The sequence below is a fragment of the Schistocerca americana genome, chromosome 1, assembly GCF_021461395.2.
Source record: "Schistocerca americana isolate TAMUIC-IGC-003095 chromosome 1, iqSchAmer2.1, whole genome shotgun sequence".
NCBI lineage: Eukaryota > Metazoa > Arthropoda > Insecta > Orthoptera > Acrididae > Schistocerca > Schistocerca americana.
Genome location: NC_060119.1, coordinates 956306330 through 956321363, shown reverse-complemented (window position 1 = coordinate 956321363; position 15034 = coordinate 956306330). Strand labels below are relative to the sequence as shown.

General features: G+C 40.9%; 1 pseudogene; it reads right to left on the bottom strand.

Moving 5' to 3' along the window:
• Positions 1-619: 619 nt before the first annotated feature.
• LOC124558762 lies at positions 620-737 on the bottom strand (annotated as a pseudogene).
• Positions 738-15034: the final 14297 nt, after the last annotated feature.

The window sequence follows — 15034 nt, the reverse complement described above, 5'->3', positions numbered from 1 at the left end:
AGAGAGAGAGAGGCTGGCAAGTTGTGATGCAGTGGCTGTGCCAGGTAGGTAAGCGGACGCTTAGAAGAGTTCTGTGTCATTTGCAGCGAGCCATGGTATGAGGTGGTATAGCCGACCAGTGGGCCACTGAGCTCTCGCTACTGTGAAACCCCGTGGGCGTTGGGATTAAGTGTTCTGTCGCATTCTTGTGGATGCTAAACAAAAATGACCAGATTCTGAGTGTGCTAAAACTGTAGCTTCGAAGATTAACTGAAACCCTAAAACAACTCCCAGGCGTTCTATAAAATCTCTGATGTCAGTGTTGAAATCGTAGCAAAAACACAACCTCATTAAAATTATTAACCTATTTATAAAGTAAATATTACCAAAGTTACGAACATTTGTACATTGAATTATTTATAAAATCTCTCTCTCCTCAAGCACAGGCCATGAAGGCCAAAAGGTACCGACTGGCCGCCATGTCATCCTCAGCCCACAGGCGTCACTGGATGCGGATTTGGAGGGGCACATGGTCAGCACACCGCTCTGCCGGCCGTATATCAGTTTCCGAGACCGGAGCCGCTACTTCTCAGTCAAGTAGCTCCTCAGTTTGTCTCACAAGGGCTGAGTGCATCCCGCTTGCCAACAGCGCTCGGCAGATCGGATGGTCACCCATCCCAGTGCTAGCCCAGCCCGACAGCGCTTAACTTCGGTGATCTGACGGGAACCTGTGTTACCACTGCGGCAAGGCCGTTGACGAATAACAAATGCTACGGACATGCATTGCGACCGGATGTAGAACAAAATCGGTCCCATCTGAATCTAGATAAAGACAGCAAAATTGAAAGAACGCGTGGTGTCTGTTCTTCTGACATGTCTGACATATCAGAAAAAACGCATCAAGTGGAATCCGCAGTGGTTATACATTTTATGTCAATTGAAGTGGAGGGGAGGAGCCGGTGAAAGGAACGGAAGTTGGAGGAACTAATTGTTAGCTCCATCGAGACTTTATGCTGAATCAGCAGCGACTAATGAAAATGCGTGCTGGGTCGTGTCCCAAACTCACGATCTCCTGCTTATTAGGCAGTTGCATTAATCACTGCACCACCCAGACTGTGTGTACATCGCAAACGTGCAGGTTATCTCAGTATGCTCCTCGGCCAACACATGTTCCCACATAGCGCCAACTACGCGCAGTCTCCTTCTATGTCCTCCATGGTCGTTAATTTTAGATTCACGCAGGAAGTCTTTCAAACCCTTCCCCTGCGAAACTTTACTGATTGTTGATGACCACCTACTCCCTAACTCTCAGTCTTGGAACTTCTCCTGCGCTCTCCAGGGCCTATAAACTGTACTACTGCCCTGCTCACCCACTTCCGATTTCGCAGTCTTCAGCACTGTTCCACAATATTCTTTTACCTTCCATGTCTTTCAACCAGTAAATTCCAGAAGCAGAGTGCAGGCATTCCCGTTGGCCACTTCCTGCCCCTACTAATAGCATTCCTCTGTAATGTGCTGGTTTATGGCAGAGATTTTGCAACGTTTATTTTCAGTAAGAACTGGAAAACACGTGTCTTAGGCAGGTATAGTAGAGTTCAATTAAAGATCTATTTATAACGATTGGAGAAAGACCATCCCACGATCTCCAGGGTGAACAAAGTCCCCTTCTCCCGCCCTCCCTTCACCCCACGCAGATAACAAATAGCGGCTGCTGTCTTCAACAGCCAGACGACAAGCACAAGGCTACGGCCAGGTAAGACGTGTCGCCTACTGTTCTGTAAATCTCATCATATGGTGATGTGACTGTAGTGATCTGAAAGCTAAATGTGGGATAATGAATATTTGTAGACAATAAATCTCGATTTCTTGTAATCCGTGTCCATGTCGACTGGTAAAAAAAAACACTATTCAATTAGGAGAAGTTGTCGTTTCCGAAATTTTTAACAACAAAAATCAGATGTGAAGTTATGACTGCAGAGTTAAGGAAAAATATTAAAATTAAGATAGAAAATAAGGTAGGGAGTGACTTTGTTGTAAGGGAAATGACACTTATTAAATCTTTTAGATATCCAAATAAACATAACCACTGTTCTAGCAAAATTTTTTTTCAGAATAAAGCAATTTTTGGTCACGTTGTGTTCGTTAAACACCAACAACAAGAACTTTCTAAACGAAATTTAAGCCCCTTTGAGTCACCGTGGTTTTCATTTAGCGAAGTATGAATTAGGTGCCCAGGTAAAATAAAGCAGCTTATTGCTCTCACTAATTAAAGTTCAATGTTTCTTCCAGGCAGTTTATGACAACTTGATATCCGTGCAGGCAAAAATGTTCAGATGTGTGTCAAATCTTATGCGACTAAACTGCTAAGGTCATCAGTCCCTATGCTTACACACTACTTAACCTAAATTATCCTAAGGAGAAACACACACACCCATGCACGAGGGAGGACTCGAACCTCCACCGTGCAGGCAGTTTATGATAACTTGATAACCGTGTTCATTACTGAAGTGAAGGTAATAGTAGGTTCGTGTTACAACTTTTTGTGACTTAATGAGAAGAGCAGTTACAACACTGTTTCCGTTTTAGGATTTCTTTTTCCTTCCAGAGATGTTCTGGGATCTTGTCCTGTCCAGGTTCGAGTTCCGGTCCGGCAAACAGTTCTAAAACGAGGGGAAGTTATTGTTTTTTTCTTTCCAACTATAAGCAGCAAACATTAATTCTTAGCCTCTGGTCGCTGCTCTGACTTTATACCACAGAACGGAAAATTTCACAAGATCCCTTACTAGCCCATGTGGCATTTAGTTGAAACTGGCTGCCACACATAATACCTACAGCGACAGACCTCTACTGCAAACAATTACTCTTAGTGTCGTAAATTTTATTACGCTCATTGCCGAACTTTTCGAAAGATAGCCTGCCTGCCCTAAATAATAAAAAAATAACACTAAGGAAATTGTAATGTTCTGAGAATGAAAACATGGTCCAAGCAGGCTGTATTCTTTTTATTTTCCTTGCGGTTGGCCAGTTTCAACCGTGGATCATTTTCCAGATCGTATCTTAAGCTTTCAGTACCTGTGCTTGAAAATGATCCCCGGTGAAATTGGCGAATTGCACGGAAAATAAAAGGAACACAGCCTACTAGGGTCATGGTTTAATTCTAAAAACAAGTTGAGTATATAGACCCCACAAAAACAAAACAAAAAACAATTATAATATTAGTGTGTTCTCAGTACTCGTGTTTTTATGTAAGACATTGATCTTTATGGACATTATAACAAATAGAAATCACTAAAACAAAACTTCGTTGTCTATCCTTGCTACCGACTTACATCTCATGCCTTTTCCTCTGTGCGTTATATGAACATCAGTACAAAGCCAACGATGTCGCCTCCACAATATCAAATAAAGTGTGCAAGAGAAAAGGGTAGACACGAAGTGGCTACAACGGGTGGCGCTCTCGTGTGTTTCAGCGGCACGGCGTGCCCTCGCAAGTTTTCTGTGCGCTCCACATTAATGCGGCGTGAGGACATGTGCTGGAGTGGCGCCAGCTGATACCAGCAGCATCGCCGCCCCCACCTAACTTAACAGTGGCGCACCATACGATGTTTACAGAGCACTGAACGCAGTGACGAGTATGCATCTACCTAATGTATGCTTACAAGTCTCCTAAGTTAGAATACGAGTAATATCTAGAACAATGGCTAAATTACAAGTTGGGTCCTAAGCATGTCAGCCTCGACACATATTATAGATATATGTAGCCACACATGCTGAGAAATATCACCTAGGCTCGAACAAATGAAGCCTAACGAGATTTGTCTCCTGCAGTTACGTGATCGTAGCGAACATGAAGTTCCGTTTCACACTGCGAGAAATGATGACAGGATCGTGAGCGTTGGTGCAGTTTCGTTCGACAGCGAAAATCTTCTTTTCTGCAATCTGTCATACAGGGTGTGAGAACTATCCCTAGCAACCCGATCTCGTACCCAAGTGGCAAACAATGGAATCGTACCCACTTAAAAAACGTGCCTCCTAAACCCCACGATGAACGCAGCGGTGGCCACATTTTCCTACTGCGCAACATAAGGTATACCTTAAAGTGGACATATTCGCAGCAGCTCTCCGCTCTTGTTACTTGCCACATATGGCTCTTTATTTAAGTATAACTGCTGTATCCTACATCGTCGACTGTCAAGGCCGAACTCTATGAAGCAGATTCTAAACAACAGATGCTACGCATGTGGAGTATCAACGGGAGATGTACTGTACGGCGGTGCTGTTTCCTTTTGCCGAGCTACTAAGATAGAAATTACTCACCTTAATGAGTAATTTATCAAATACAGTAATAAATTCTGTGTTTAAGGTAAATTCTCTGATACCGCACGTTACTCTGTGCATAAAGCTGAAATTTTCACTGTTGTTAACTGTCAACTTTACAAGATGTTATCCGAAGTTTCACAATAATTGGTTTATTAGAAATGTCTTCAATAATTCACAGCAATGTATCTGATTGCTGTCCGGTGCATCCACCACAATTGAAGAGTTGACACGTACGTTCGAACTTATCGTGTTCTGACAAGGAAAGGTACGAAACTTGACGCATTTTGCTATAAGAAAAAACGAGACAAGTGCACTTGATACTTTTCACCTGTTCACTTTAATACAAAACTTTTCAGATGTCTATACAGGCCCAACGATTTTGTCCATAAGTAAAAAGTAAGTTAAAGGTCGTATGGAATTGTTGCCGGGGAAAACCAATGGGGTAGGTTCAGTCATCTAGTCGGAATGGATGTTCTTCTTCCTCACACTTCGGCCCCTTTTCTTGCAGATATTTGAGATTTGTGACGCATGTGTATATGTGGTGTATTTTTCCCATTGGCTTTTGGGCCGTGCCCCTGCCCCTTCAGCCCTCTCCAAGAGTGGAGTGTCAGTTATGACGATACGGACGTAAGGGCAACCCAACATCCAGTCCTCGAACGGAGAAGATCAAGACCCCGACGGGAATCGAACCTGGACCCCCTCACTTAGCAATCCGCCGCGCTGACCGCGCAGCTACCGAGGCGGAAATGGAGAGTTCAGAACATGGTTTACTTCCCCTTGAATATGAACTTAGTGTTGTTTTAGCAGCTTGATTTTCATTATCCTAACTCGTTACATATCTACATCTACATCTACATCCATACTCCGCAAGCCAGCTGACGGTGTGTGGCGGAGGGTACTTTGAGTACCTCAATCGGTTCTCCCTTCTAGTCCAGTCTCGTATTGTTCGTGGGAAGAACGATTGTCGGTACTCCTCTGTGTGGGCTCTAATCTCTCTGATTCTATCCTCATGGTTGAAATGAAATGTGTGTGAAATCTTATGGGACTTAACTGCTAAGGTCATCAGTCCCTAAGCTTACACACTACTTAACCGAAATTATTCTAAGGACAAACACACACACCCATGCCCGAGGGAGGACTCGAACCTCCGCCGGGACCAGCCGCACAGTCCATGACTGCAGCGCCCTAGACCGCTCGGCTAATCCCGCGCGGCCATCCTCATGGTCTCCTCGCAATATATACGTAGGAGAGAGCAATATACTGCTTGAATCCTCACTGAAGGTATGTTCTCGAAACTTCAACAAAAGCCCTTACCGAGGTACTGGGCGTCTCTCCTGCAGAGTCTTCCACTGGAATTTATCTGTCATCTCCGTAACGCTTTCGCGATTACTATATGATCCTGTAACGAAGCGCGCTGCTCTCCGTTGCATCTTCTCTATCTCTTCTATCAACCCTATCTGGTACGGATCCCACACCGGTGAGCAGTATTCAAGCAGTGGTCGAAAAAGTGTAGTGTAACCCACTTCCTTTATTTTCAGACTGCATTTCCTATTCAAGCATTATACAAATACCAGGTTGCAACTAGAGAAAGAACCCGCCAAGAACTTATTGCCTGTGACTGAAAGCAGTGATCTAATAGGGGATTGTTACAACGTAGACCTACCTTGGATGACATGAAGTCCAGCCACACATTCCCGACCTTTTAACCTACCTACCCTTATCTGTGATGCAGTTGCTCTTACGCTGAGATCCTGTATGCGAACCTGATTCAACTTTGTCTGAATACGACATTGCTCCAGATATGGTCTTTGCACCAATTAAGTAAAAAAGGAACTAATCAGATAAAATCAAATATATTATTGAAGCCCTTTGTCCTCCATTTACGTTGATGTACGTACATGTGGCACAACATTCATGCAACGTTGACGTAGTAGTCATTAGGATTCAAGGAGCTTGGGCGACAGAAACTTATTCCGTTTCACAAGAAAACTCAGACCTATTGGATTAGCTACCTGCTCATGACAACGCAATCACCACTTCGCTAGGCAACACTTAGACATGAACTACCAAGATGTTTTGAGAGCCATGAGTCACGCCATTTCTTCAAGCCACAAAATACGCTAACTTCATAGTCGTAACCAGAAGACCACCATCGACAAAACTGTCGCAATACTGGGCCAGCACACTTGGCCAGCACGCAAGTAGGTAATCAGTGTCACCAAACTTACCGACATTCAGTTAAGTGATGACCTATAATGTCAATCAATCTGCGTCGTTCTAAGTTTGCAGACACTGGCACAATCAAAAATGGACTATGAAGCACCAATTAGAAACAACACTTGACGGTATGTCAACACCAAAAGAAGATATACAAAGCATATGACGTAACTAAGGTGATCTGTCATCTGACGTAGGTCCGACCTCGGCAAAGCCCCGATGCGTTCTTCTCTAGGCCATGGTCTGTCACTCCTCCCTATAACATTCTGGGCCTCTGCGACGTCAGTCAAACCACTTTGCTAATAATTTTCCTATCACAATTGTAGTGTTCTACATCGGTTCCGCCAGTGGAAACTCTTCCCGAATACTATGTGAAATAATTCTCCCTTCATTCTTGTTCTCCTAAAATGTGTTTTTCGTCTGGTCTGTTTTTCTTTCCTTGGTCGACCGTGCCTTGGACTCGTCCAGGTGCTTGTTGCTGAGGGGTGTCTGCCCTTGCAAATTGCGTCTGGAGTTTAGTTTGTGCGTTTCGTATACTATAATTGCTTCCCGAGAACATTCCGTCGCCGTGCTCTATATGCCGCTGTGACAATTTGATGTCCCTGGGCTCTCTCTCGTTGCAACTCGCGACAATGGTTACCTTCGGTCTCTGGACGCTAAGATGAATTCTTTTTTCAGCACTATATTAAAATTAAAATATCTCTAGACCCGTAACTCGGATCATCATATGGTATTCACCAGATGTTCTTAAATAAACTACCACTTGCAGATACCGCCTGTTCCACCCTCTTTCTCCTATTACTCGATTCTTATGCTTACAGAAACAAGTCCATCGTCAATGAGTAAAGTTAATGATTGTAACTATCACTCCAGGTGAATGTATAGTGTAGTGTCATGTTTGCGTTGTGAAGTGATGAGAGAAGGAAGAAGGTGAAATCCCGTGTTGGCATTTAACACATTCTTCTCGAACAACGCCATGGGGATCGCCAAGCTTAACACCCCCGTCTAAGGGTACAGATATCAACCAGACAGATCTAACCTGCCCTTAGTCATCTTGGCTCTATGGACTAGCGTGGATGACATGGGGATGCTCCACATTACAAACAGGAAGCAGTTTGATGCCTTTAGTTTAGGAATGGAAGGTAGTCAGTCGAGCCTGAGCAGACCTGCAGGGCAAGTCCGGGGTGCTTGCACCTGTAAAAGTGAGTAATTTGAAAACAGGATTAATTCTGTAACAGAGGAAAGTGTATTCGGTTCAAAGGCGATCAGTAAATAGCGAACAGTAATCGCTAACTCTGAAGAACTGTGTAAGTGAATGATTGGCACTGCCAAAGGAGTGCGCTTAGGACATATTGCTTGGGTATGAGTACAATTATTAGTAGAGTAGGTAAAATAATGCAGCTAGATATGAGGAAAAACTGTGAAATAAATGCTAGTAAGGGGACTTCTTATTCATGATAACCAAAACAAAATAAATAATTACTTAAACATTTCTCGGCTATTTTCTGTAAAATTAATAGTACAGTTTAGAGCCCAGTCAAGGATGTGAAAATGGCACAACCAAAAGAAAAGAGTTAAGAGAACATGGAACAAATGGTACTGTGGGTACATGAAACAAATTGTTCTAAGCATTTTATCTAGCATAAAAGCGTTAATATTGAGAGATAATGTTAAAATTTATTAAAAGATGATACTCAGTACAAAAAATAATTAAAAGAAAAACAGTTTCTTCACGGTTCACTAACAAAGTTTATGGTGACCACCAAGTGATTCATTAACCACAAGTTAGCAAAATCCTGTAACGGAAGACAATGAATCTCGAAGTAATTTTTCAGACTGTTGGAAACCTAGTGGTTTTCTTTATGTGTTGGGTTGTAACTTAGGCCTAATTGGAGTATAAGTAATAATCATCCTGCAATGAATATAAATACGAAATCAGATGTTTCAAAAAAGATTCTACTGTATAACAATTTTTCGTCTTTTTTTCTGGATTTGTTACCTTTTCTTTGTAAGTTCACGATATGTTACTCTCTGCATATGACAGTGTTCCCTTGATCCATGACTCATTGGGAATGGCAAGAAGGCTTTTGTCAAATACCCCAAGGGCGAGGTATTTCGCTACACCTCCCATACCCTGTAATTCTTAAATTTATTTTTCAATATATCTTAAGAATTACATAAAACGCCGTAGATAAGTATAATTTTTCAAATCACGAAAAGGTTCTGAAATAAACCGAATGAAATGCTCTTTATCATCCCGATTTGGCTGTTCTACAAACTAAAGAAGCTATAAAATTTCAGTAACGGCCCGTAATGTTATTCTTGGTGTAGCGTGACAGGACATTTTATTGGTTTTACTCACAATATACAGAAAATAGCGTAAGTAATAAGCAAAAAACTAATGTGATACAAGCACTGATTGTCCAGTGGCGCGTGCTTGAAATAACTTTCTGTGAGATAGACAACAGTAAACGTTACATAAGGAAGGAAGATTCGAAACAGTAACAATCCTAAGCGAAAAGAATGTAACTGCAAAACCTTACAAATAATAATCTTCACTACTTCTTCCAAAATACTTCAACTTAGTTCAAGATACTTTGTTCAGGAACTGTGTCGTATATTTCATTAAATGTTTCTCTATCTACCTAACGATATGAAGTCATTTGCTCTGTGTACAGGTTCAGTCCCCAGCGCTTAGCGTCACCTGCTAAGAAACTGATCACTACATTTATTTTTTACTGATTTCACAAGAAGTCAGGAAAAAATCCCTTGCAATTCTTTATAAAATCTAACCGACACCAACCACTATGTTTCATGGCGGGATCGAAACATTGCTCGCCTTCCAATAATTTATTAACTGGTGTCACATTACCAACAACACCAGGTGTAACTCTTATTTTCTTTCCAAGCCCAAATTTTTTCTTGAATTTGCGAAGTGTTGTTGTCATACTTCTGTTCGCAATCGGTCACTTCCTTATCCAAAACTTTGTCGGTGTCAGAAACAGTTTTCCTCAACTGTGAGATTTTATTTTGGCATACATCAACAATTTCTGTTTCCAACCAAAAACTTGTTCGCCTACTTTTGTGACTGCTAAAGGTTTCACTTTCTCTTGCATATTTAAATTTCAACTTGGAAACTTTCATTAATATCGTTAACTTGTCCCTGCAGTACTCGACATACCCACTATTTCTTCTACTTTTTCAATATGCCTGCTAATTTTAACAACGTGTGTCTTAAGTTAACCATTAAAGCTACTGATTTAATGCGCCCTAAATTCCATGGGCTCTAGATGCGTAGGCGGCTGGGGAAACGTGACGAAAGCGGCAGTGGTGGGGGTCGCTCAGTGCTTTGAAGGAGAAACGTCGTTCCAAACTGAAGCCTACGCTCATTTTTTTTTTTTAAATATTAAGTGCAACCCCCCCCCCCCCCTCCCACCCTCACGCTCACATTTGAATGGCGACTATTAAAAAGATCTGCTGTCACCTATGCTTTTGTCAGTATCTAAAAAGAATTCCGCCGAAAATGTAGCGATTTATTTTCGCCTGGATTCTTAACCACTTGTAATTTTTAGAGAAGCATCATGTGTGGCGAACTTCGAGTAAAACCTGCACATTTGTCTGGCTATCATGTCAAAATTTGCTTATTTTGCCAAAGCACAGCGGCGTTTAAACTGTCTCACCTCGCTAACATGTTGTGCAGACACAAATGCGAGAGATTTCTGAAACAGTGATTTATTAACTTTATTAAATGAGGAACTCAGGAAAATAAAGTCAGTCCTCTGCACTAGAAAAACCTGTAATGTCTTAACGTATGTTGTTCCAAAACCCATAGCATTTCTTGTTTCACTAGCTATCGACGGCCATTAAAAATTACATTCTTTCACCAAGAAAGTCTATAGTTATTGGAATAACACGGTAGATAATGAAGTTTTATATAAAAACGATATGGTAAAATACTCCCGTCTTTGCATGCTATTATTAGCCAAAATCTCATTTCTAAATCTGAAACCGTTTATGAAATATGAGGAATGTTGTGGATATCTCGCACTGGATTAATCGCTGGCTCGGCGTGATAGCAAGCGAGTGTGCTACATCCGATCAATTTTCTCGAGATTGGTGACAAGTAGATACCTCTAACGAAGTCTACAGAAAAATTCAGTATGTTACCTACATTTCATTCGCAACATGCAATATGCAACCAAACGCAAAATCATAGCGGCCCTTATTTTTCATTGCACACTTATCCGAATTTTGCGCAGTGTCTTACTTTTGCGTAAATATCACGATAACTATGACCATTAATGAAATTATGGGCACATCATCATGAACCTAACATATAAAGGTATCAGAAGGGCAAAAATGACATTTTTTACCGAATAATTTCTGTAAAATCGATTCTGTCATCGCTTACTGGCCGAAAGGTGGAAAACCCTTACCGGCCTCCCTTTCCAAACAAACGAATGAACTCGCCCAGCGCTTTGGGCGAAAGATGCTCGCTGCGCATCGGCCACCGTATCATGTACGAGCTATACCACTAATATGAGTTTTGAGTTGACTGTCTACACCATTAATCTGAGTGCCAATACTGCAAACTTGCTCCGCGATTCGTTTGGATAAAAGTTGAAACAGGTGTTTCACGTTAAAGTTTTTCCGCTGTCCTGTTCTACCGAACCGTAGTCATCTGAATCCACCTCACATGTCTCATTCGGTTCTTTCTTTATTTGTGGCGAACTTAACATGTCAACTAATTCGTTCGCATAACCGCTATCACCTACAACATCCTCATCATTTGCGTCGTCTTTCTTTTCCTGTTTAATTTGGGACGGCCTCAGATTTGGATTTCTTTATCTACATTCTCGTGATATTGTGTGTACGGTAATAGTATTCTGCTGGCGCCATCTGTTTTCTGATCACCTGAGCTACTATCTATGTCCACAGCGTTCCTCATCACGCCCTTCGCCACTTCTTTCTGTTCGCTTAGGTTTGTTACTGTTTCGAATCTTACTTCCTTATGTAACGTTTAATGTTGTCTATCTTACAGAAATTTATTTCAAGCTCGCGCCGCTGAACATTCTGTGCTAGTTTTTTGCTTATTACTTATGCTATTTGCTGTATATTGTGAATGAAACCAATGAAATGAAATGTTCTGTCACGCTGCACCAAGAGCAACATTACCGGCTGTTACCAAATTAGCAGTCGCCGATAACGTTAATCTTCTGTGAAGGATTTAGCCTGACCGTGACTGTACCCAACGACAAGGGGTCGGAATATAATTTCGTAATCACGAAGTAAGTGAAACAGTAACAACAGCAAAGCAAACGAGTTTTGACCTCATGTTCTACTAATACGAAAGTAAACTGTAATTATATATTAATACTCGGTTCACCTAAGAACACTAACTCCACTTTATACCCTAACTAAACTCTTCTAAGACAGTTACTCTTATTATTATGGAGCAACTTGCTGTAGCAAACAATAGTACAGCTAAGCCTTATGCAGAACATAGAATGGCCGCCGGCCGGTGTGGCCGAGCGATTCTAGGCGCTTCAGTCTGGAACCGTGCGACCGCTACGGTCGCAGGTTCGAATCCTGCCTCGGGCATGGATGTGTGTGATGCCCTTAGGTTAGTTAGGTTTAAGTAGTTCTACGTTCTAGGTGCCTGATGACCTCAGATGTTAAGTCCCATAGTGCTCAGAGCCATTTGAACCATTTCATAGAATGGCCAATAAATGCGGTAGTACACGCTGTCTCACAATAACACTTACTATTGGCAAAAAGTACAGTGCAGTATAACGAGCAAATGCAGAATGGCATATGTACCTACTAACAAAGACTGACTGGCAATAGCATGAACTACTATTACTTTAATTAACTACCCAAAATAAGGATATCACACACATCCATGTCCGAGGCAGGATTCGAACTTGCGACCGTAGCGGTCGCGCGGTTCCAGACTGTAGCGCCTAGAACCGCTCGGCCACTCTGGTCGGGTACCACAAAAAGTTCATGTTTTGTCACAGTACTGATTACTATGGGCTTCATAAATTTGCTCATGAAGTTACTCTATACAAATGGGCAGTACAAGTACTATTTATAAAAAATTTGGTGCAGAATAAAAATGATTGTACTGATTGCTACACTTTATTTGAAGGAGCCCTTACTTTCATTTATCACATAAGTTAAATAGCTTATGGGGTCCCTTAAACTGGAATGGTTTGCAGAATGTTCCATCTAAAGCTAATTTACATGCTTGAAATCTCTTCTTGCCTCAGTTTACACATCCCAACTAACAAAAATAGCTGACCAAGCCTGCCACTGACCACCCAGAACCAGTCAGAACTCGAGTTAGCACTCGTCACAAAGGAATCAAGCGAATTGCGCGTCAAGTCCACCTTTTCCAGTCCCGCCAAACTACTTCCGTAGTAGTGGGGCTTTACTACAGGTTTTTCATTTAGTTTCCGTACTTACGGACCAGTAAAATGTACAGAGGTTTTACAAATTATTACATTCCCAGAGTATTACACATAAAACCAGATCTAGATTTACAATATAATTTCTTCAAACGCAAGAATAATTAACATACCTATTACAGATTTTCACAACCAAAGATCTTGACTATGCACATACACTAGGGTACAATGTCAGCAGAGAACTTATATGGAATATACAAAAATTAGTCAATTATTGGTGTTACACGCTGTCAGGGTGAAAATGTTTCAGTCATTCATTCCTAGATGATGCGTAGTCTTTGTGCCAAGCAGTGCTTTGCTCTGGAGTTCCAAACGACATACGGCAATATCTTCTCCCTTTACTTGATGCTCCGCGTGGAATGGTTTGAAGATATAACACACAAGTTTTTGGTGCGTGGACGCAACTTTTTGAGCTTCGACAGAGATTTTGCAATTATAGATAACCTAAGAAACGTAAGCAAGGAATTTTTCCCCAAGATTCACACAAGGTTCATCATTCAGCTAGGACTATGACACCCATTCCGCGTAATTCCGGGGCGTACAACAAATTTCTTTTATTTTAAGGAAGTTTACGAAATATTGTTATCAATGCTGCCGCATAAGGTCTTCAACTGTGGTATAATCAAAAATTCTTACTTTGAAACAAAAGAATGGAAAAATGTCAATGTATTCAGAAGAGGAAAACCGTGGCTGATGTGTTCCGTGTTTATCAGTTGCAAAACGAAAAGATCTCTTGATGATGTCGCTATTTCATCCTCACATTGCAATATATGAGCACAACAATGGAGTTTTGTGAGAACTGGAAGTCAATACTGAGAGACTTGTCACGTTCATTTAATTTTGTTACTCTTTTGCAAAAAGTTTAATATCCAAGAGAAGTGATTTTTGTTAACTACAGTTTGTAATGATACATGAATGGATATCGTTAGCTTTCCACAAAATCAGATTGCGTTTTATGAGTTGGCAACGCGTATTTAGAATGGACCATCTGTCCGAAAGAGAGCACCAGAGTTAAAGTGAGTTAGATGTAAGCATATGCGACCTAGCAGCAATAGTACGGAAAAAAGCAGAGTGATATCACGTGTTATGAACTGTACTGAAGGTTAGTATCACCTAGCGATGAAAGTATAAAGCAGTATAACTTATTGTTTCCGTGTTGTAAGTACAATGTATTAGTTATTAAAATATCTAATGTTGAGATTTTTAAATATAAAACAAAGAACTACATAACATTTTAAATATCATTATGTATAGAGAGAGAAATGGCTAGGAATAATCAGCGGTGACGTAAGTCAGGACAAAGGATGCTACGCGATCCTGCATTTTTCATTAGTCATAGTAGTAGTCTAGCAGAATAGTTGTTATGTTTTCTGCTTCTAAGAATCACGATGGAAAATTGCTTTTGTAAAAATGAGTGATTAGAATTTATAGTACCTCGGACCACTGTATTAATACCGCTACTTGTGAAAAAGTTGCACATCATCGAAGTGGAGTAAGTGCGGTTACGTTCTTCATATAAAGAAAAGCCATTATTACAGCGGTGATATGGACATCGAAAGACTTCTAGTGGATCCCTCGCTGGTGTTTCATACTAAGTATTCAGCAGCTTGTATGCGGTGCAAGCTATCTTCAAGAGCAATAAGTTTAACTGGTACAGGCGTTTGGGAATTTAGTATCGTTTTCAACAGAATGCTCACTACAGCAATTGAACATTTAGCTATTTTAATTCTGATTGGTATTAGAATTTGTGAACAATTTGCGCAACAGCTATTATTGAAAGTTCAATTGTGAGCCAGTCCTTGTCCATAGGACACATGAATTTTTTGAATAATTATTTCATTATTACCAGGATAGTGTAGTACGTGTTTTTGTGTACAAAGTATGAGTGATTCGAAGTTTGTTTCCTTCGAATAATATCTTTTTCCATATACATCAGTTATTAAAGCAAATTTGTCCAACACCAGAAGATGGTAATGAAACATATGCATAAATATCTAGCTTTTTCCACTCTTGGAGACTATGCCAAGAGGTTGTCTTCAAAAGATAAT